General features: G+C 38.6%; 1 protein-coding gene across 1 annotated transcript in view; it reads left to right on the top strand.

The window, feature by feature from the left end:
• Positions 1–24,882, top strand: part of COBL (cordon-bleu WH2 repeat protein) — a 366,578-nt gene that overhangs the window by 152,013 nt on the left and 189,683 nt on the right. The window lies entirely within an intron of this gene.

Here is a 24,882-nt window from a genome sequence, read left to right as displayed (position 1 = left end):
TAGCACAGTGAATAAAGTGGATAGATACTTGTTAGCTGTATAACTCATGGCAAGTTGCTGAGCCCTGTTCTCCTTGGTTTCTTCATCTATAAAATTAACTAGAGAAGGAAATGGCAAATCACTTCAGTAGCTTTGCCAAGAAAACCCCCAAAGGGGTTATAAAGACTTGGACATGACTGAAAATGACTAAACAACAATAATTATAACTTTAAATGGCATGAATTTGAATACATGTGACTATTAGATGGTACTTATTATTTGGACCAATCAAAACCTAGCTGTATTGAGTTTCATGCCATAAAGGAGAATACCTGGGAAATGTATGATCAGAAAAGGTAGTATGCCAATCATGTAGTGAGAGCAAGAGAGAGTGCTGAAATGTTGAAATGTTTGAAGATTAAGAGGAGGATCATTCTGAATGTCGGGTATGACTCTTGGGGGTTTTATGGAAAAGCAAGAACAAAAACAACACAAGATACAATCAGTCAATCCATCAATAAACAAGCATTTTCAAGTACTTCCCATAATATGGACATATGAAGAAAAAACAAACAAAGCAAAACAATCCTTGCTTTCAAGGAGTTAGCATTTTACCAGAAAATACAGACATGCATGCACACACACAGAGAGAAAGAATGCCTACATCAATGGGATTATTTACCCATTGAAGCAAAAAATTACCATTGAATTATCACTTACCTTTAACAAATCAGTCATTAAATAAACATTTCTTAAATAGCTTCTATATACCAGGCACTGTGTGCTAGATGCTGGGACTACAAACACAAAAATAAAAGAATTCCTGCCCTCAATGAGCTTACATTCTATTTTGGGAAGATACTATATATACATATAAATAAATACAAAATACATACAAATGAATACAATGTAATTTCTAATGTGGAAGGCACAAGGAAGGGGAGGGATCAGGAAAAGGCCTCATAGGAGGTGGCACTTGAACTAAGCTTTGGAAGAAAATAGGGATTCTGAGAAGTGGGGTTGGGAAAGGACTGCATTCCATGTGTAAAAGCAGGAAAGACAGATGAAACTTTGTGGGTAAGAAACAGCAAGAAGGATAGTTTGATTGAATGAGTTGGGGAGGAAGAGAGGAAAGAGAGAGCCAGACAGACGGAGTCTATGCTATCTGCGATAAATCTGGAGAGGTAGGCTGGGGGCAGATTGTGAAATTGCTTTAAATGGCAAACAAAGGGATTTATATTTGATCCTCAAGTTATTACACACACTAGAGCTTTCTGAGCAAGGAAAGTGATGTGGTCAGACCTATATTTCAGGAATACCATTCTGGCAGCTGTGTGGAGGATGAATTGAAAATGGGAAAGACCTTAGGCAGGGAGATGACATTGTAGGAGGCTACTTCAGTAATCTAGGTAGGAAATCCTGAGAGCCTGAACTGGGCTTGATGATTATGAATGGCAAGAAGGGGATGGATGTGTGACAGATGAAGAGATGGAATGGACAAGACGTGACAACTGATTAGATGAGGATGAAAGATGAGGAAAAAACAAATATCACTCTGAGGTGTAAACTTGGGTAATTGGAGGGATTCCAGTGGTCTTTTCCATAGTAGTAAGCAAGTTTGGCAGAGGTAATGTTATGGTGGAAAGAATGAAATCTGCTTTGAATGTATTGAGTCTGAGCACCTGTAAGGAAGTCCAGTTTTTAAAGGTCCATTAGTGATGCAGAATTGTAGCTCAGGAGAGAGACTGGGGCTATAAATATATTGGGAAAACCTCAAAATGGGGTTCTTGAGGTCTCCAGTCATAGCTGTGATGATTAAAATCTAATGTGTGTGGGGGGTGCAGCTAGGTGGCACAGTGGATAAAGCATCGGCCCTGGATTCAGGAGGACCTGAGTTCAAATTCGGCCTCAGACACTTGACACTTACTAGCTGTGTGACCCTGGGTAAGTCACTTAACCCCCACTGCCCCGCAGCCAAAAAAAGAAAAATCAAATGTGTGTGTCCTTACCTGCCCCCCCCCCCCGTGGGGGGGGAAATTACCTAGGGTTTACTTATAAATTAGAAACTTCAGTAACAGTTTAGGCATTTAAACATTTTTTAAAGGGAATTCACTTTGTTTTTTAAAGGGAATTCACTTTGGGTTTTTTTTTTTTTTAAGGGAATTCACTTTGTTTTTAAGGGAATTCACTTTGTTTGGTTTTTTTTTTTTTTAAGAGCATTTAAGCATTTTTAAAGTATATTAGGGGTTAGCAAAGAGAGAGAGAGAGAGCTGTCTTCACCTGGCCAGTCACGCTATCAAAGGGAAAGAGTCCCACTCCGTTCCCCCAGAAGCCCCCTGTTGAACAGGAAGAGGTGCAGTCCCCATACACAGCTCCAAGCTAATTGGCTGGTCGCATTCAAGTCCATTGATTGACATGACTTAAAGGTGGTCTATGAATAGAGGCAACTTCCAGGCGTCAATCTGACCTCAGAAACATCAGAAAAGTCACCTTATACTTTCTCGGTTCTCACATAACCATTAGCATTTAGATGCAATTTGTTCCAAATGGAGTTCTAATTAAAATTGTCAGTTGTCTGACTTGAATGGTTCCTTATTTTAAAACATCTTAAGGAATTGGTGATTCATTATATGCTATCAGTCATGCCAGTAAGATACTTGTTAGTAACAAGCATTTAAAGGGAAGTTATTTCTTAACAGAAAGTGATCATAATGTATTTTCATTTTAAGCTACACTGTTGTAAAAAGTAGTGTTGAAATTAATCTGTGAGGTGAAAATAAATATTATATTTCCATAGTGCCATTTTAAAGAAGCACAGAGGGCTTTCACCAAAAAGTAAGTGAGCAAGGTTAGAACACAGAAGGCCCTGTTTCATCATGATACCCAAAACATAAAGGGGACCCAATATGTCTGGCTAACTATAGACAGAATAACCAAATGAGGGATGAATTTTTCATTCTTTATCATTATTGTCCTACAATTTGTAGCAGCCTCAGTTTGGAGGACCTTAGCAAAGTCCTTTGGGGAGGCCCTCATCTCCTCCAGAAATTCTTTTTCAGGTTACTGTTTATGAGAGCCTTTGAATTCTCCCTCACTTTTTCCCTTGGAGAAGCTCAGTCTTAGGGTACTACTAGGAAAAGTGCAAAATTATGACATACAAGACTGATTTATCTACTGCCCCATGAATTTATACACTAATCTACATGGGCCACGTTATTTAAGGTTCTTTCATGAAAACCACAGCAAAGACCGAACTTTTTGACCCATTTTGACACTGCCCTGTTTTAGTTAGCTGTCTTAGCTTTCTGTTTGATCGGAATTCTAAATTTAAGACTCAAGCCTGGAAATTTAGGAGCCAATATTATCATTGGCTCATCCTAGAGCTAGGTTTCTTAGCTTGATTTGTTTCATTTGAAAGTAAGTCCAGGGCAGCTAGGTGGCACCGTGGATAAAGCACTGGCCCTGGATTCAGGAGGACCTGAGTACAAATTTGACCTCAGATACAGACACTTACTAGCTGTGTGACCCTGGGCAAGTCACTTAACCCTCATTGCCCCTCAAAAAAAAAAAGAAAAAAAAAGGAAGTAAGTCCAGATTTAAGACAGTTCTTGAAATATACTATTCAAGTGACAACTAAATGGGGGCCACCGTATTGTTTTTTTATTTTTGTTTTTGTTTTTTTTGCAGGGCAATGGGGGTTAAGTGACTTGCCCAGGGTCACACAGCTAGTAAGTGTCAAGTGTCTGAGGCTGGATTTGAACTCAGGTACTCCTGACTCCAGGGCCAGTGCTTTATCCACTGTGCCACCTAGCCACCCCCCACCATATTCTTCTTGTTACTATTGTAGCTGTAGCAATATTTTCTGTACGTAGTAATAGGTAGCCAGCCTTGCTAAAGACAGAAGATAGAAAATCAATTGCAGAATGGCTAAATGTATTTGAAACCTGACAATCAATTATTATTTGTCTTTGATATCCCTAAAGAGGAAAAAAGTGCTAAAAGCTTACCCCATCATTGTGAATAAGTGGGACCTTAGCTAGGGAGGTCCCAGGACCTTATTAACAGTATCAGGTACAGGGGAACCATCTTGCCAATTTACTTCCTCTGTAGCAGAAACTTAATTTTGTTTTTGTAATAGACCCCTTCAGCAATCTGGTGAAACTTATGGAGCCTTTCTCACAATTTCTCTTGCTTTTAAATAATTGAAAGAATTGCTAGATTTCAGTCAGAGTTCAGTGAAAGTGAATATGTAATTTGTTTCCCTTCCAAGTTCATAGATCTTCTGAAATCCATCCACAGATTCCTCAACGATCTGTTCCCTCCCAGGTTAAGAGCTTTTATTCTATATACCATTTATGAGAGTATAATAAAGGATTATGTCAGACCTATTTAATTTTATCTTTCTATTTTATTACCAAGATGTACAACCCCAGCATTTGCTAGCTCTTCTCTATAGGCATGTTCAATCTAACTTCATCACTGTGTTTCTGGCTCCATTTGCTCTCGTCCCAAAGTGACAACCTGATTTTATGTGTGGTGATAATTACAACTAATTATGTATGGTGATAATTATAGGTAGAAATCTTTATTATAATAATCAGTAGCATAAGTTTCATATTGAATTTCATAAATAGCATATGCTCAAATACATCTTGTTACATTTGAAATTTCAAGTAATTTTAAAGCTTGCAATCTGGACTAGTTCAAAAATATACTTACATATTTCTTTTTTATTTTTAAACTTCCCATGTCGTCAAATTGATCTGATTATGAGTGATATAAATTTCTTTGGGACTGGGGCTTCAGTTTTTGTCTTCATATCTCAAACATCTGACATAGTCCCTGGAATATGAGAGTAGTTTGATAAATGCTTGTTCATTTGAACACAAGAGAATCTTTAGTGGCCTTCAAACTACCTTGCACATAGTAGGAGCTTAATCTGTGTGAAAAAAAATTGAATGTGCTCCATTAAATTCCAAATGACCTAAGTGTTAACACATATTGGGGTGGTGGGTTGTTTTGTTTTGTTTTTTTGGGTTTTGGTTTTTGGGTTTGGTTTTTTTGGTGAGGCAATTGGGGTTAAGTGACTTGCCCAGGGTCACACAGCTAGTAAGTGTCAAGGGTCTGAGGTCAGATTTGAACTCAGGTCCTCCTGAATCTAGGGCCAGTGCTTTATCCACTTCACCACCTAGCTGCCCTGGAGTGGTGTTTTTATAACTAAATGAGCACTTGAAATATCCTTTCCAATATAATTTTATGCAATTTATTCAGATTATAGATTGTCCTTGCATGGTCCAGGAATCATTCCTTTCTCTGCCTAATAGGGAAAAAATTAACCGGATGGCCTGGTATCTATAAAATTGGATTGTTTTTAATACTAGAGTGAATTATCTGATTGACTTTAAATAGTATACTTAGCCTTCTTCTGGGAAATATGGCAGCTCAAGAAAACAGGTTAAGTGGCTTCAGGGCAACATAGCTAAAGCAAATAACAGAGTATTCAAATTGGAGCCAACCTTAAGGATTATCTCTTCCAACCTTCTTTATTTTACTTAAAAAAAAAATGAGATCCTGAAAAGTGCGGTCACTTCCCCTAAGTTCTCCCCATTATGACAGATCACAGGATCATTGATTTAGAACTAGAAGAGGCCCTAGAAACATCTGTCTAATCAGAGGGTATGACGTTTCCTGCATCAGAATATATACTAAGTGTCTGAAGTGGTCCTCTTGACTCGAGAGCTGATGCCATTTTCATTGTGCTATACCCTGTCTCCCTGAGTCTTAAATCAAGAGATCTGTTGACTCCTAGTCCAATGCCCTCTCCAGTAAGTTGCTTTTGATACCTTAGAAAGGTTTTTGAAATGGACATGAAAATATCGAGTAATTCTGTGGACTCAGGATCTTAGAGTACAGAGTGCTAGTCAGCAAACTGGAAATGGTAAGCACATTATCAATAATGTCTTCTGTGTGAGAAGTTCCTTAAAAGATATCATGCAGGGGGGCAGCTAGGTGGTGTAGTGAATAAAGCACTGGCCCTGGATTCAGAAGGACCTGAGTTCAAATCCAGCCTCAGATACTTGACACTTACTAGCTGTGTGACCTTGGGCAAGTCACTTAACCCTCATTGCCCCCCCCCCAAATTAATATAAATAAATAAATAAATAAAGAGATGCATCCACACATTAAAAAAAAGATATCATGCAGGAGATTCATGAATGGAAAAATAAGTAATAGATGGACTGCTCAAGTTATGTCCTGGTGCCCATAAATTTTTTTGTTTTGTTTTTTGTTTTTTGTTTTTTTGCAGGGCAATTGTGTTAAATGACTTTCCTAAGGTCACACAGCTAGTAAGTGTCAAGTATCTGAGGCCAGATTTGAACTCGGGTCCTCCTGAATCCAGAGCTGGTGCTTTGTCCACTGTGCCACCTAGCTGCCCGCCCCCCCCCCCCATATAATGTTAAAAGACCTGGAGGAAAGCTTCAAATAGGTTGGTTGGACCCTGTTATGGTATACTTACGATAAGAGATTGGACCTACTCAGTAAGCTGTAGGTACAACTTCATGTCTGGACATTAAACACTCTTCATCTGCTTAGTTTTTCCTGATGGATTAGTTCAACCAGTCTCCTTTGGATTATTATGGATCTCATCTAGATGTCCTAGGGTATTCCAGGACTAGTTATAATCAATATATTATCTGGAAGACTTCCCTATCCATAGGAAATCCTTCTTCCATTTGGACTGTATTAAACATCCTCCATAATAAAAACAAATCCTTTTTTGAGTACATAGTATACCTCCCTATTTTATGCCTTATTTGAAATGGATGAGTATGAGCAAAGTTATTTGTTTTCTTTATTAACAAATAATTTTTCATTATCTTAAAGGTGCATTTTGTTTAATGAATCAAATACTTATTTTATAATGAGCAAATAAATGCTTCGCAATCTTGTATTCTCTATGTCCTTATCCCCAAGGTGCCAACTTTACTTCAGTGTTATCCTCACTCTTCACTCTTCACTCTCACTCACCCCATGTATATAATCAGTTTCCAGATCTTGTTTTCTACCTCCACAACTTCTCCTGTATATGGTGTCTTCTCTGTACTCACATAGCTATCATCCTAAATTTAGACCTTTATCACGTTATCTTCCAGTGGCCCAGATCACTGTAATAGCTTCCTAATTGGACTCCCTTCTTTGACTCTCCCCCAACTCAGATTGTCTTCCATATTGCTGCCAAAAGCATGGGTCTGACTGTATCACATCCCAACTTGGTCAACTCTACTGTTGCCCTATTACCTCCAGGATCAAATATAAACTCCTCTGTTAGGTATTTTTAATTTTTATATCTTGGCCCCTTCCTATCTTTCCAGTCATATTATATGTTCATCTCTTTCACCACTTTATGGATGACAGATTGACTTATTTGATGTCCCTCAAACTTTTTGCTCCATCTCTTTTCTCATTGTCTTTACGCTAGCTGTCTCCCATAACCAGAATACCTGCCCTCCTCACTGCTGCCTCTTAGTTTGCCTGGCTACCTTCTAGAGACAGCATTCTAAAAACTATTTATCAAGTGCTTAGCACAGTCCCTGGCACATAAGAGGTATGATATAAATGCTTATTCCCTTCCTTTCCTTCTCTTGGTCCATTGAGCCTTCCCTTTTAAAATTACCTCCTATCTTCCTTGTATGGATATTGTATATATTTATATACTGTTGTCCCCCCCCCCTTAGAATGTAAGCTCCTTGAGGGCAATGACTATATTTTTTTCTTTGTATCTTCAACACTTAGTACAGTGCCTAAAACATAGTAAGTCTTAAAAAATGCTAATTGAGGGGCAGCTAGGTGGTACAGTGGATAAAGCACTGGCCCTGGATTCAGGAGGACCTGAGTTCAAATCCAGCCTCAGACACTTGACACTTATTAGCTGTGTGACCCTGGGCAAGTCACTTATAACACCCAATTGCCTCACAAAAAAGAACAAAATAATTTTTAAAATGCTAATTGATTTTATTTTGGCTTGTTGTATGACCGGATGTCTAAAACATAATTTTAAAAGCCTGTTTCTCATATTTTCATCAAAAATGTCCTTGAATGTGTGTACATTATTCCAGTAAGATTTTTAGAGTTAAGAAAGTAGGTGTATGAGTCGATAGATTGAACTCAGATTGCCTTTTTTGGTAGTATCAGAATTTGTGATTTTTTTCCAGATGTTTATGATTTTTCATCTTTTCCTTATCTTGAGAGCTGTACCTTTAATGCCCTCAAAATGATGTCACCTCCAGCACAGATTGCCTTTGTAAAATGGGTTTGTACAAATTGTACATGTGGCATGTGTGAGACAACTAGGTGGTGCCAGAGTGCCCAGAGTACTGGGCATTAGAGTCAGGAAAGCCCCAAATTCAAATGTGATCTGTGTCCCCCTGGGCCTGTCACTCAGCCACCGTTTACCTCCGTTTCCTCCATCGTAAAAATGAGGTTAATAATAGGACCTATCTCTCAGGATTGTTGTGAGGACCAAATGAGATAATATTTGTGTAGTGCTTAGCACAGTGCCTGGCACATAATAGGTGCTTAATAAATCTTTGTTCCCTCCCGTAAAAAAGCAACTCAACATAACCATACATTTGACCTAAATTAATATAATTTTCTTTAAGGCTGCACCGGTGATTTTTTCAGAGAAGCCTTCTCTTATGGTGAGAACTGCCTCCTACCTGTGCAGATCTGTACTTTGGCAATTGAATCTCATAGTCAACTTGAGAAACTGAGACTAGAGATGGTTAATGGTCTAGATTCACATAAGCTGTAGATACATGGAAGTATCTGAACTCAGTGCTGACAACTTGACTAAACTTTTATCCACTATGCCATAATGTTTCTCATACTAGTATTTCATTTGTTAGTTTGTTTGTTTGTGGGTAGAGAAGAGCTGGACATAGCAAGACCCATGACTTCATTGATTTAAAAACCCCCGATGAAAAAACTTCTATAGATGTACATCAGCAACTGCTTTTCAACTTACTTAGTTATCTCTCATAAAAGTACCATAAATGTTATCTAACAGTTTAATTCATGACAATTTTATATTCCCTCTTAAAAATGAGTAGGTCTCTTGGGAATTTAGATAGCCTTTGCCTCTTTAAAAAACCAAAACCAAAACCAAACAAAAAATATGGGGCAGCTAGGTGGTGCAATGGATAAAGCACAGGCCCTGGATTCAGGAGGACCTGAATTTAAATCTGACCTCAGACATGACACTTATTAGCTGTGTGACCCTGGGCAAGTCACTTAACCCCTATTGTCCCCCCCAACAAACCACACACACACACACACACACACACACACACAGAACAAAAAAACTATCTAGGAAGATTTGAACCAATTTTTTGTTTTGCCCTTGAGACCTTTCTTTCTCATTTATATTACATTTGAAAGATGGTTGGATTTGGAGCCAATAGACCTGATTTCGAATTCTGGCTCTGCCACTTCACTACCTTAGGCAAGTTGCTTAACAAATTTGAGCCTCTGTTTTGTCATTTGTATATGAAATTGGCTCCCTCCCAACTCTTAAGACCCTATTTCTCCGGGCTGTTGGGGGAAAAATCATATGAAAATCATAACACTTATAGAAAGGCATCTTGTAAACAAGAAGTCTCATATTTTTTGTGGGTGAAAGTATTCTTAATGTTTGGGACTTGGTTTCCATTGTTAATATCCCTAAAAGAAGGTATTTTTATCCCTTTTTGAGACATATCCCACCGTAGCAGCTTTGTAAGTGCTGGAGAGCACTGCTTATTCTAAGTGAGGCTGGCTTAACTTTAGTGTGTCGATTGATTTCTGAGGGACGTATGTGAGGAACTGAGTGCTCCAGGGAAATCCTTCAGAAATAGAATACTGATGTTTTAAGAATCTTGAGCAAAGTTATAGAAAAATAAGCTGCAAAGAAAGTACCACTTGGAATATTTCCCTGCTGACTTGAATGCCAGACCCATCCCAGAACCTATATACATTTCATCCTTTGCAAAAACTAGCTGTTTGTGCCTTAAAAGGATTATCAAGGCAGAGCTGGATCTGTGGACTGCTCCTGCCACAGGGTGTCAGTGTCTACACAAGCACAGCTAATCCATCTGAAACCTGATAGTCATACCCAGGAAGAGCTAAAATTAGCTCTGTTTATTTTGGGGGTCCTGATGTTTTCATAAATCAAGGTCAAGAAAACATATCCCAAGTGCTGAACCACATGCGTCTCTAATGTGGGGTTTGTTTATGTCATAAATCAGTTTTGGGGAAAGATATTTTAAAAGTACACACACATTTCGAACTTAGATTTTTCTAACTCCAGTCAAAAGTCTTATCATATACAAGGCTCCTATCAAGCTGGCGGGGTGTGGGGAGAAATCTAATGGGAGGAAAAAATGTCCTGTGTTGCTTTTCACACCTGCGTTGAGTCATTAAAGTAGTTTTTCATGTTGTCTGCTTTTCTGATTGCGAGTCTGGAGACCATCAGCAAGTAGGGTATAAAAATGATGCCTGGATTATTCACAGGAGCCGTGGCTTATAGTGGGAAAATCACATGGCTGCAGGCATGACTGATGGTGTAGAATGTTATGTTTGGGTCCCCAGTGTGCAGCACATAGTAGATGCTTCATGCTGTAGATATTTGTGGAGTTTTTCATAATGCCAACACTTTGGCCTGTGAGTACCTTCTGAACAAAGGCTACACTTTGTTTGGTGAAAAGAAAAACAAATGTAAACTTTTAATCATACATTCTGAAATGGATAGGGCAGATACTCCTAGATCAAAATATTCATTTCCCTCCATTTCTTTTGCTCTGCAGACATATGAGACACACAGAAATTTTTCTTTAATCTCTCTTTTTATTAAAAAAAAATACAACAACAACAAAACACCATCTTCTGGTTTGACCAACAGATATGGTAAAGTTGTATTATGGAAAGTTAGAACTAAAAAGAACTTGGACATTTATGGAGTTAAAGCCCCTCATTTTATTGACTGGGGACTGGAGGTCAGAAAGTGAAATGACTGGGGCAGCTAGGTGGTGCAGTGGATAGAGCACTGGCCCTAGAGTCAGGAGTACCTGAGTTCAAATGCTGCCTCAGACATTTAACACTTACTAGCTATGTGATCCTAGGCAAGTCACTTAACCCCAATTGCCTCACCAAAAAAAAAAAAAAAAGGGAAATGACTTGTCCAGGGTCATAGATCCTCTTAGTGGTGAAGCCAAGGCTTTAGCCCATTTTCTCTTATGTCCAGGTTGCTATGGCACATATGCTAGGAGCAGCTAGGTGGTACAATGGATAGAGCACTGGCTCTGAAGTTGGAAGGACCTGAGTTCAGATCTCACCTCAGACACTTACTAGCTGTGTGACCCCGGGCAAGTCATAACCTCAATTGCCTTAAAAATCCAGAGCCATCTACAGTTGTCTTGATGTATATCTTGCCACTGTACTCACATAGGTCTGGAGGAGATAGTGAGGTTGGTGAGCCCTCCCTTCCTCACTTAAAAAATCCTGGTGTATGGGGGCGGCTAGGTGGCTCAGTAGATAAAGCACCGGCCCTGGATTCACGAGTTCCTGAGTTCAAAATCTGGCCTCAGACACTTGAAACTTACTGGCTGTGTGACCCGGGGCAATTCACTTAACCCCCATTGTCCCACCAAAAAAAAAAAAAAAAGATAGAGTTTCCTCCCTTTTGGGGCAGCTAAGTGGCGCAGTAGATAGAGCACAGGCCCTGGAGTCAGGAGTACCTGAGTTCAAATCTGGCCTCAGACACTTAACACTTACTAGCTGTGTGACCCTGGGCAAGTCACTCAACCCCAATTGCCTCACTAAAAAAAAAATGCTGGTGGAATGGATAGCTTAGAGCCAGGGGGTTCAAGCAAACAGCCCACTTACTTAAAAAGGCAAAACAAACAAGACCTATTCCAGTGCCCTCAGGCAAAAACCCCTGTCCAGGTGGTTGAAAGTAATTATGAAATATAAAAGTAGGTAAAAGCCTTAGGTAAGGAGATAGAAAGGTAGGTTCCCTGACTAAATAACTACAACAAAAAAAGAAAAACTTAAATATTGCTTTTATGCTTTTCTTGCCTAAAAGAGCCGCCAACAGGGTCCCAGACCAATGCATCTTGGGGTAAGGTTATCCTAAACGGCCCCAGGTCTGCACCACAACTTCCTTGCTCACAAGGGTGCTCATGGGGAGGTACCATGGCAATGTGGCAACCTCCTCGGTTGCACTGGTATTTTGGCCCAAAACATCTCAATTCCCAATTTTGGCCCCTTCCACCCTCTCCCCACCCCCACCTGCTTCCTTTCAACACAAATACAATAAGAGCCTGTGATTCCATGAGGGTGAATGGCTCCCTTGCCAAGTGGATCTGTCTCAATGCAGATCTCAATGAAACTCATCTGTGACTCAGCCATTAAGATCTAGGAAGTTGCCTGAGGCTTTTTAGGAGCTAAGTAACATTTCAATTCTTTCACAATCTGTCTCTAAACTACCTTTCCAGCCTTGCATTACAGGCCTTCTTGCTGGACTTGACAATCACTCATGATACCCCTGCTCTATTGACTCCATTCATTTGTTGTTTCCCCTCCACCCCCATCACCCTTATGCCCAGGATTCACACTCTCTTCCTTTCCACCTCTTAGGATCTCTGATATCCACCAAAGCTCAGCTCAAGTAACATCTTTTGATCACATAAGACCTGTTTACCAGTGCCCTCAGCTGTAGTCATTCACCCCCAAATTACTGTGTATTCATTTTGTGGGTGTTGGGCATATACTTACATGTAACCATGGGCTCCCCCATTAAAATGTTTCTTAAAATCAAGGAATATTTAATTTTGTCTTTGTATCCCAAGGACCAGACACATTGTAGGCACTTAACACATGGCTGTTGGTTGATTGAAGCAGCTAGGTGATTCATAGATTAGAGCCCTGGGCTTGGATTTGGGAAGACCTGAGTTCAAATCCAGCCTCAAAAACTTACTAGTTATGTAGTTACTAGTTATGACTACGTAAGTCACTTAGCCTCTGATAGCCTCAGTCTCCTCATCTGTGAAATGGGGATGATGATAGTAATAGAACCTAACTCACATAGTTGTGATGAAGATTAAGTGAGATGTTTGTAAAGTGCTTAGCACAGTGCCTGGCATATAGTAAGTGCTTAATAATTAGGTCTTCTCCTTCTCTAATCCCCCCTTCTCCATTGATTGATTAACTTCCCCCAGGCCACCAAATAAGTAGAAGCCAGAGTCAGGATTTGAACCAAATTTTCCCACCTCTAAGCCCAGCAGCATTCTATGTACTATTCTAAACTGCCACTCTACCTTTCAAATTGGACTAGAAATGTGGTAATTTATGCTCTTATGTATGAAATTACTCATCAGCACTAATTACATATCATGTAATTGCACTAACTGAGATGCAGATTTTTTTTTTCAAGTAGAAAATCCAAACCTAAGAATCATGTTCAGGCATTGTGTGTTGATTTTAAGGTTCAAAAAGGGAACATATGACTGAGCTACAACAGCAGGGGAGATGGGAGTGAGATTCCAAGATAAGTATGAGCCAGATGTTATCCGGATACTTATTTATCATGAGTAGGAAGAAAAGGAAGTTAAGTAACTCATATGCATTAACGTTTGCCTGTCCTGTGTTACCGTGGACAGGAGATAATGGAAAAATGGAGAGAAGGATGGTTTCCTTAAGTGATATATTAACTCTAAAATCCTGATATCACTTTTATTACAAATATAGCTGTTACTAATGTATGTATCTTATCGTAACAGGTTGCACCATCTTAACCCTTCAGTGATATCCAACAACATGTACTCAGGGATGGATTGTGATCTCTGGAAAGCTACTTAGCTGTGTGTTGGGTGTGGTTGTGACAGGGACAGAGAGAGCATTTCCATTAAGCTTAGTCTTGTTTAATTTTTGTATTCTTTGTGTTAGAAAATGGTGCATCTTTTTGCACCATTTCTCTTTATCAGTTCTTAAAGCTAGACTTAGCTTGGTGCTTAGAAATCATAAAGCAAAAGATCTTGGAAAACAACTCAGAAAATTTAAGGAGGGTTTTTTGTTTTTTGTTTTTGAAACTAAGGATCTTTTCCCCAGGGAAGTTAGCAGTTGAGATCTAGGAAACCAACCCAGTAGACTATACTCATGGGAAAACAGTCCCTTTCCGCGACCCGTACCTTGTTCTATTAGAAGCTGCATTTGTTCAGCCAGCTATAAGGGATTTAAATTAGTATCCCAATTGTTGATATGTTTCAGTGAACTCTGTAGGTCTGAAATTAATTAAAGAACTAGGAGGCAAAGTCATGTAGAGGCTTGACTTAGCTTCTTTTCTTTAAGCTGCAGGAGAGATATTGTGATGTAGTGGAAAGAGCTTTGAATTTAGAGTTAGAGATCCTGGATTTAAATCCTGACTATTGCTTCTTAGTAAACAAGTCATTTCCACTCTCTGACCTTCAATTTCCTCATCTGTGATATGAGAATTAGACTAAATTTCTGTGGTTTCTTCCAACTCCAAATCTTATTATTTTATTTAAATGTATATTCCATTTGATGTTTACGTGTGTGTGTATATATCTATCTATCTATACATATGTATATTCCATTTTATAAAGCAAGTTTAATGTAGTCACTTCTTTTGTAGGCACAGTCATATTCCATCGCCTCCTGTCTCCTTTGCTCTTTGTGGAATAGTGTCCAAACCATTTAATAATTTTTGAATAAATATCACAGCTTCCTTAATGCAGTTTCCCATTATTCTAATTCTCTTAGGATCATAGGAATGACAAATGATAATTAGCTATTTCCTAGTGGTTATAAAGCATGTGGATGAGTCAGGTCCTTGGATTTCTATTTATGACCTTGCCATTGACTCAGAGATGTTCTATATGGAATTCATGCTTTGGACAGAGGGTGGACTGAAGTTACAAACTTAGGAATCAATGGCTCACAACTAACTCTAAATTAAATAGTTAGACTCTTGGTTAAAGATGAAGATTGCTTATTCTCTGTCTTCCATGTCCTAAGAGAGCTCCTCACTACTTTTGTTGAGTTTAGGTCACTAAGTTTAGGTGGACAACATCCTCAGGTACTGAAGAACTTGCATATGTGATGTTGGAAAGATGATCTGAGGGGCAGCTAGATGGCGCAGTGGATAGAGCACCGGCCCTGGAGTCAGGAGGACCTGAGTTCAAATTCGGCCTCAGACACTTAACACTCACTAGCTGTGTGACCCTGGGCAAGTCACTTAACCCCAATTGCCTCACTAAAAAAAGAAAAAGAAAAAAAAGAAAGATGATCTGAAAGATGTTCTGTAGAATTGGAGAAGGGGGATGTTCTGAATTTTTTAAATAGTAAGGAGAAAGGAGATTGTAAGCTAGAAGCTGGCAAGCTTTGATTCCTGGCAAAATTATACAGTATAATCATTCATCCATTTTTCATATGACATGATTTCCAGAGCTCACATTCCTGGCTAAATATCTTGAAGGAATTTCACAATGGGCCTTCCCTTCTAGTGAGTAAGCATATGTTAAGAGCTTACAGTGTTTCAGGCATTGTTCTAAGCAGGGAATAAAAACACAAGTAAAAAGATAGTCCCTACTTTGAAGGAGCTTATATTCTATGGGAAAGACAACACATAATCCAAGGTTGAAGCGATCTTCTAGGATGAAAAGGTTTCTGGTGTTATGATCAAGTACATAGTGGTGGGAAATGAATATAGCTTACTCTGAATTGGTAATAGTAAAAACAGCTCACATTTATATAATGCATTAAGATTTGCAGAGTGCTTTATGTAAATTATTTCTTTTGATTCTCACACCTGTCCTGTAAGATATGACCTATCAACGCATGCGCGCGCGCGCACACACACACACACACACACACACACACACACACACACACACACACACACACACACACACACCTGTTTCTGAGGAAACAGAGGATCAGAGCTGTTAGGGGTCTTGCCAGAATCATAGATCTAGTAAGTGCCGGAGGCATAGATTTCTTCCTATGACAATTTCTCCTCTTAAGTTTCATTAGAAAAAACACATCTCTTCACCCCATAGCAGGATTGTCCGACTTACAGAAAGTATCTCCTTAGATATGTGAGAAAATAATGGGGTTCTATGAGACACAGAGAGCCTTGCCTGATCTTTCTTAAGGCCAGCCCAGAGTCAGTATAATTTCAAAGGAAATTAACTCACCTTAAGACCACCCTCAAGTCATGTCAATCAGTGGACTTGAATGTTACTGGCTAATTAGCTTGGATCAAGGTGGAGTGACCCACCTCTACCTGAGACAAGTTAAAAACCCTCCAGAGGGGTCTCTGACTCTCTTTTTGAATGCTCTTGCCTCTCCCACGGTGCCCTCTTGGTCTTGCTCTCTATCTTAGGTATGTAGGGCTTCTAACCATGTGCTCTCACTGCCTCTAATATTTAGTATGCTTTAATTAAATGCTTAATGCCCAAAACTGGTGCAGTAGCCTTTAGTTTCTAAGTAACAACTGTAATGATTGGAGTGACTCCACCTGCTGGAGAGTTACTGTAGAAAAGTTCCACCATGAGGAGAAGGCATCTGAGGGCAAGCCATGTGGCTTTTCTTTGGTGTCAGGAAGTGATGTTTGCTCATGGGTACTGTCTATCAAGCTACCAGCCAATTAGCTTGGAGCTGTGTATGTGCGCGCACGCGCGCACGCGTGTGTGTGTGTGTGTGTGTGTGCGTGTGCGTGTGTGTGTACGGGATGTTCCCAGTTTCACAGGAGGCTTGTGGGAAGAAGAAGGGGTGAGACTGGTTCTCTCATTCTCTTTAGTCAGGACTCTCATGGAGAGTGGAGCAGAAATGTGGGCTTCCTGAGATAGCTGAATCTAGGCCTCTTTCTCTCTCTCTCCACCAAATTCTTATTCTCCTTAATAAATGCTTAAAAGTCTAACTCTTGCTAAAGCTTATAATTTATTGGCAACCACTCATTAGATATTTTAGACAGTATAGCTAGAATTTTAGCCCCTTACACAACATATTAGAAACCCCAGCTAAATTCCCTAAAACTTGGGACAGAGATAGGTACTCCCATAAATTTTTTCATTGTTTTTTGGGTTTTTTGTGGCAAATGGGGTTAAGTGACTTGCCCAGGGTCACACAGCTAGTAAGTGTCAAGTGTCTGAGGCCAGATTTGAACTCAGGTCCTCCTGACTCCAGGGCCAGTGCTCTATCTACTGTGCCACTTAGCTGCCCTGCTTCCATAAATTTTTAAATGACACAGTTAACAAATGGATGGAGCAGAGAGTCACAAACTTGGGAGGAGAGGTATACCAGTCTTACGACTTTATGGACATAGGAACATGAAATCATAGATCCAGAGCCAGAAGGGACCTCAGAGGTTATATAGTCCAGCTCCTAAAGAAGAAACTGAAGCTTTTAGAGGTAAGTGATTTATACAAGGTCACACAGGTATTAAGTGGCAGACCCAGGACTTCAATTCCCTTTCCATTGCACCACTTCTCCATATAGAAATATACTGAATTCAGGAGTGTTGATAATGGTCAGTGTATCTGTGTCTTTATTTTGGTGAGGCAAATCTGAATGTTTATATGTGAGAAAATGATTATTAATAATAAATTTCTTGGGGGGACCCTGAGATCAGTTTCAGTTCTTTCTCCCCCCCCCCCAAGTTCAGATCTTGCCAGGCTGGGATGAACCCAAAGGAACAAAAGAAATGGAGATAGACTCTTTTGTCTAGCTCAGGAAAGGATCACACCTTGATAATGGACTTTGCCTTAGGCAGCTTGAGTGAGGGTCATCTGTAGAGTTCATTTTAATTTAGACCATCCTCAAATCACATCACCCAATGGAATTGAATGATGCTAATCAATTAGCTTTGATCAGTGTTGAATGACCAGCCTCTATCAAAAGAGGATAGAACCGGGGCAGCTAGGTGGCACAGTGGATAAAGCACTGGCCCTGGATTCAGGAGTACCTGAGTTCAAATCCGGCCTCAGACACTTGATACTTACTAGCTGTGTGACCCTGGGCAAGTCACTTAACTCCCATTGCCCTGCAAAAACAACAACAAAAAAAACAAAAACCAAAAAAAAAAAGAGGATAGAACCCTTGGCCATTCCAGGGTCTTGCTCTTGGCTCTCTCTCCCTTGGCTCTCTTGGCTGGCCCTTGGTTCTCTCTCTCTCTCTGGATGCACTCTTAGGACAGTGTAGGTTTTGTAGGCTTTCTGAACTCTCCTTGAAACCATATATTGTCTCTCTTAGAGACAGCTTGGTTTGGGGGCTTCTCCCCTGCTAATGCTAATTGCCATGTGGTCAATTCTTAACCGGATATATTATATTAATTAAAAAAAAAACTGGCCCTGGATTCAGGAGGACCTGAGTTCAAATTTGACCTCAGGCACTTGACACTTACTAGCTATGTGACCCTGTGCAAGTCACTTAACCCTCATTGCCCCACCAAAAAAACAACAGACAAGCAAACAAAATAAATGCTTACTGCCAAAACGGGTGCAAAGCAATTAATTTATAAAACGCAGTAGTAGCCATAATTTTTTTTAAAAACGTATCTTTGAAGTTTGGTGTAATGTAATGCATAGTTAGAAAAGTGCAATTTTATGTAACAGAGAGCGAGGAAAGATGGAAGAGACAGTTAAGACAGAGGAGGCCATGTCTTTGCTTGTTTGGTATTTGTTTGTTTTAGGAATTCAAAACTGTGTGAATGTAAATGAGCAAAGATGAAAGAACACAACACTGATAATAGGTATAGCTATGTAAGTGGAGTACTTCAGAACCCATAACCCTAATTAATATACCTATTTTGATGTTCGTGCTCTGATACTTTATAAAGTGAGAAAGCCTGTTTGAGGTACAGAATCAGTCAAATGTGTGTCCTTTCATGAGGGCTTTCAAAAAAGGTAGAAAGGACTTCTGCAACCAGAAGCTGTGAGTTATCCCTTTGTCATAAATGTTCTTCAAGCTTGAACCTACTTTCCCTTGGAATATATATATTTATTCTACAGATATATATGTACATAAATATAATATCTATATATACATGTATGTATGTGTTTATGTTGATATTTATGGAAGAGTGTGTCCCCAAACATTTGGGGGTGGTGCAGGGGGGTGGGAGGGAGGAGTTTTATAACAATTCCTTTTACCGTAGCACCTTATTAAATACCCCTAGCTAAAAGCTAATTAACTCTGGCTAGCTAATTGATATCAACTAGATAATCAATGGGAATACATCAGTGGGGGCTCCTGGTTAACATGCTTAACAGTCCCATCTCTTTAGGTCTCTCCCAGGACCCTGAAGGAGGAGAAAAACTTGAGTTCTTTTGGAACCCAACCCACTATTTTAAGAGAAAATTGGGAAATAATCCCAGAGAGGGTACTATACTGCTTTACTGGTCACCTAAAATGAAACAAAAGATGTAAGAAGAGAAGAATTTTTTTTTAAAGAGAGAGAAATGAAATCTCTCACTCTATAAGAAACCATTATAAATATTGTCAAAAGAAGTATGTTGACATTTTAAAATTAGGATTGGCCCACATGAGATCAACCTGGCCAGTCTTTGGTGCACAATGGTTTGTAGTGCCCCTAGGAAAGTGGATTGATTCCAAACCTAAGATTTGTTAGAAGACTAAAACAAACTTTCACAGCCCCACAGTAACTCAGAACCAATTTTCCGTGTGTCCTCAATAAAGTAGGACTTCACTTAACTTGTTCTGAACCCTGAGGGCACCTGGACTCTATGTGCCTCTTAGAAAATGTGCCAGACTCCCACATTTGTCTCAAGGTAAAACTTCCATTCCTGAGATGATAAGAGCTCATTAGGTAGTGCAACCATAATTATCTTCATTAACAAATTGCGAAGGAAAGTTTTAAAGAAAATATCATTTGTTCAACATTACCCAGTCAATAAATAGCAGAACTGAGTGAGCCTTGAACTCAGATTCTACTGCTCCAAGTCCTTTCTGAACAGTTTGTTGTGTGCAGCTACACCTGAAGTTGTGTCTGAGTCCCTCAGAACCTGTTCAGGACTCTAGAGGAAAGCTGCATTATTTAGGGATCGAGTCCTGTGATTTTATTAGTTTAGAAAAATTCCAAATGAGGAAACTTCTACCAATGTAGGTGAGGACCTTTCCTACTTCTTAGAGTCTTAGTTGCCTGGTGGTATTTATAGATTCAAGAACCAAAGCCTTTTGGTTTCAGAGGTGAGTTTTCAAGGTTAGAGCTTTACTCAGTTACCCAGTTAGCCCTTTTGCCTGGAAAGCGGGAAAGGTAGCTTTTTACTCTAAACTTTGAAGTTTCTGATCCTTTTTACTTCAGGTGACATGGGGACTCCAGTGGTTCAGTAACCTTGACTCCATGTCCTCTCTTCCATAGAAAAATGTAGTGTAGTGAGATTGGGAATTTGGTTATCAGAGATCATCAGAGAAGATTGTAAAAGTTAGCTGTATTTTCTTATTTACCTTGATATTTGAATATTAATAGACCACATTTTGGGGGGTTGAGGCAATTGGGGTTAAGTGACTTGCCCAGGGTCACACAGCTAGTAAGTGTCAAGTGTCTGAGGCTGGATTTGAATTCACATCGTCCTGACTCCAAGGCTGGTGCTCTTTCCACTGTGCCACTTAGCTGGCCCACTAGACCACATTTTTTAATCCTATGTAAAGTGTGGTGAATAGAATAATACATCTGGAATCAAAAGACTCCATATTCCAAATCCTGGCTCTGCCACTTATTACTATGTGACCATAGACAAGTTATTTAACTTTCTAGACCTCAGTTTCCCTTCTGTAGAATAAGAGGGTTGGGTTAGAACTTCCTTCAAATTATAAGTCATATAAGCCTATTATTATATTTTACTTATCTTGTGCCATACTATGCCTAGTTCCTTTTTCAGGTATTTGAAAAATACAATTAAAATACACACCCACATATATAGATTTATGTATGTATGTGTGTGTATGTATATACACACACACACACACACACATATATATATACACATATATATGTGTATATATGTATATGTCATAAATGCAGCATGTCCCAAAAGTCTTAGTACAGTTTAAAGCTTTTAAAAAGCTAAATCCTTTGGGACACCCTGGATCTTCCAAAATTAGTATATCTACATATCTGTACAGAAGGCATTTAAGATTGTCTTTGAGACCAGGTATAGGAGCAGAAACATTTTTTGTGTGTTTGGATGAATTGGTTAAATTTTTTAAAAGTTAAAGTAGGACATTAATATAGAAGGTGGGCAAAGACTAAAGACAATAAGAATGTGTAGGTTGGAGTGGGAATGCCTGGCAAATTAATGTCTCTACTCTTATCAAATCTAAGATCTACTAGCATCTTCCCAAAGTGCCAAGAGTTCCCAGCCATTCTGCTGACACATCCATCATCCCATTGATCCAGATGGCTCAGTTTATAAAATCTGAAAATGCAAGTCTACAGACTTTGCTAACTCTTAATAAACCTTTCCTATAGCTGACTGAGAGGTGATGATTGGGATCAGAGGTTGGGACGAAGATCTGAACATACCCCTTGACCCAAAGTGACGTACTTGGAAAGTACTCACAAAGTATGTATTCTTAGCGTTCTCCTTAATAAATAGAATGTCTATCTCCCAAGACTGTACTAGTTATGTCCCCTTGACATGCAAATGATGATGATCTTTTAAATATATAGATATATGCACATATATTATATATACATAAACACATGTATATGTATATACACAGATATGTATATTATATATACATATAAATGTAGTAAATATCCAGTGCTTAGCACAGTGCCTGGAACATTGAAGGTAATAAATAAATTTTTTGGTTATTGATATTGAAGATGAGCCAATATCTTAAAAGTGATTGAACTAGTCAGTCACATCTTTCTAACTTTCTATCCCTCCAAACTGAGTTGAGATGAAGCACAAAAAGTTTGTAGACAAAAACAAAAAGCAACAACCACCTTCCTACTCTTCACCTACCCACACAATTTAAAATAGGATTGATAATGGAACTATTTTGTAACCCTTACCATAGTTACTTCAGATGCTGTAACACATACCTGTAATTAGACAAAGAGAATGAACTGTGGTATGCAATGAAGCCTCACAATTTGATTACATTATGCTACTTGACTGGTAGGATGTGGTGATGGTTGTCTCAGGTTTTTAGCTTGTTCCTTTTTGAAAGAGATACTGAAGCTGACTTGAAACAGAAAATGTTTTGAAGTACTTCTGCTGGGATTAAGATTTGAACAGTGGATTTGGAACATTCTCTATTCCAAAGGAATTTTGGAGGGGGAATAAACTGGACGTAGCATGGAAAGAAAGGTGAGAGGATTGTTTTGTCTTTAGAACTTAAAGTAGGGCCTTGAATCTCATAATGGCATTATAGTCTGTTGATTGATATTTACTTGTAGGGTTTTGTTTTGTTTCGGGAGTGGGGTGGGATGGTGATATTGGCAAGAACAGAGAGATTAGTAATATAATACCTTAAAAGTTGCCAGTGGATCATCTTTAGCTATTTATTCTCAATTAAACTAACTAGGATTAAGATTTTACTCTGACTGAGAGAAGTTTAGAAATGCAGATTGCAGTAAAAAAAAAAAGGGGGGGTGATGGTGGGCTAATTTACATTGAAGTAAAATCAACCTTTAAACATTAAAAAGCAGTTTTGTTGATGCCTGAATTTCCCTAATTTCATTCCACAGACATAATGCAAGTATCCCCTTCAGGATGCTAATGCTTGATTAAAAAAAATCAAATAAATTATTGTATCTTTTTAGTGATGTGTGAGTTCTGCTTCATGGAATGAATTATGAGAAAACTTGGGGTTTTGACAACTTTTGTGTATATTCTAGATAGCTCTATGAGTAATAAAGATTGTCATAAAATATACAGTAGTAATCTGAATTACAACTCTAACAGGTCAAGTTTAACAAAAATATGGACATCCCTCAAGCATATATTATCTGCTACCCTCCTCCCATCCACACTCTCTGCAAAAGTGGCAAAATAATTAATATATAAATTGTGGTCTGAGTAATTTTTAGAAATGAAACTACCAGTTCCCATATTCCAGTTGCATTTAGGTGGTACAACAGATAGAGTCTTGGACTTGAAGTCAGGAAAACCAGAGTTCAAATCCAGACTCAAACACTTATTACCTGTGTGACCCTGGATAAATCATTTAACTTCTGTCAGCCCCAGTTTCCCCATCTATAAAATGGAAATAATAATAGCATATACCTCTTGTGAGAATGAAATGAGATAATATTTGCAAAACTTAAAATACTATATAAATGCTAGCTATTATTATTATTGCATCATAAACAATAAATGACATTGGGAAGGGGTCGTTTCTATCTTCTTTTTGTTTAAAGAAGTTGAGGTTTTAATAGGCAAAAAGAGTTGTTACCATTTCTTTTACAAATGTAAGCTCCTTTAAAGCAAGTACTGTTTTGATTTTTTTTTCTTGTTTCCACATTGCCTAACAAAGTGCTTAGCAAATGATAGGTGTTTAATAAATGCTTGTTGAATTGAATTGAGTTGAACCTTATTTCAGTGACTCTTCATCAGATGTAGCTTGGCTCCATTGTGACACTGAAAAATGGAATAACAAATCCAAGGATTTGAACTTTGAATAACTTAGCAGGTTGACCAAGGTATCTGAAAATACATTTGTTGAGCACTGTATATTTTACTGTCAAAGGAAGTGTACCTTCCAGTTGAGACTCCAGGTTTTAGTCTTCTGGAGAGGTGCAAACAAGTAAAGTAACTTAAGCAGAACAGTGGGAAAGAGAGACAGGACATCTGGCTTTTATTGGAAGCTTATAGTTAAGCTATTCATTCATTAATTCATCCATAATACATTTTGTTGTGTACCTACTACATGCATTATGCTGTACTAGTTGTTAAGGGCGATACAGAGGTTAAATGCAGCTTATTCCCTAGCCTCAAGGAGGTTACAGGCTAGGAAATTAATAGATTGGTTTAATTTAGACATGTCTTATAAATAATATTTCCATGGTAGTGGGAAAGAGATGGGAGAATTTTTGTCTTGAAAACAATGTTCTAAGAAGACCATATGTTATTATTGCATTTCAAAGGATTAAGCATATAATTTGCCTAACATTTTAAATGTTTGAATATAGTGATTATATAATAGGAGGCAAGAAATGTATATGAAGATCATAGGATTAAGAGCTTTTTTGTCCCAAACTCTTATTATATTAATGGAGAAACTGAGGCATACGGGTTAAACGACTTATTCAAGGTTATATAAGTCAAATAGCAGATCTGGAATTCAGACCTAGGTCTTCTAACTTAAAATCCATTATCCTTCCACTATACATATTATACATGGATCTTTGCATTTTCCTCTTGTGGCATTGCGTGAATTAATTGCTAATGCCACTTTCGGTCCTTGAAATATTGATTCATGCACAGTGATCATTTTAGCCCTGGATAGGTATGCTATATATTACATCTTATGATTTCAAGATATAATTAAGCTTCTCAATATCCCTATGTGGTAGAGAGATATTATTATCTCCATTTTAGAGATGATGAAATGGGGACACAGTGGAGTTAAATGTTTTGCCCAAGGTCACATAGCAAGGCTTTAGAGCCAAGGAAGATAGTACAATCTTCTTGGGTCAGCCCTTTATGACCTCATTGAGTCAGATGAAATTTATTCTTGGCCTTTAAATTAAATTACACCCTTGTTCTTGCTTTCCATCCTAGGATGCCTCCACTGGGGCCAATAATAATAGCACAGTGTATACAGTACCTTTCATCTAAGGATTTAAAAGCCCTTTTCACACAGATAAATACCCTG

The sequence above is a fragment of the Dromiciops gliroides genome, chromosome 1, assembly GCF_019393635.1.
Source record: "Dromiciops gliroides isolate mDroGli1 chromosome 1, mDroGli1.pri, whole genome shotgun sequence".
Taxonomy (NCBI): domain Eukaryota; kingdom Metazoa; phylum Chordata; class Mammalia; order Microbiotheria; family Microbiotheriidae; genus Dromiciops; species Dromiciops gliroides.
This window is presented reverse-complemented; position numbering and strand designations above follow the sequence as displayed.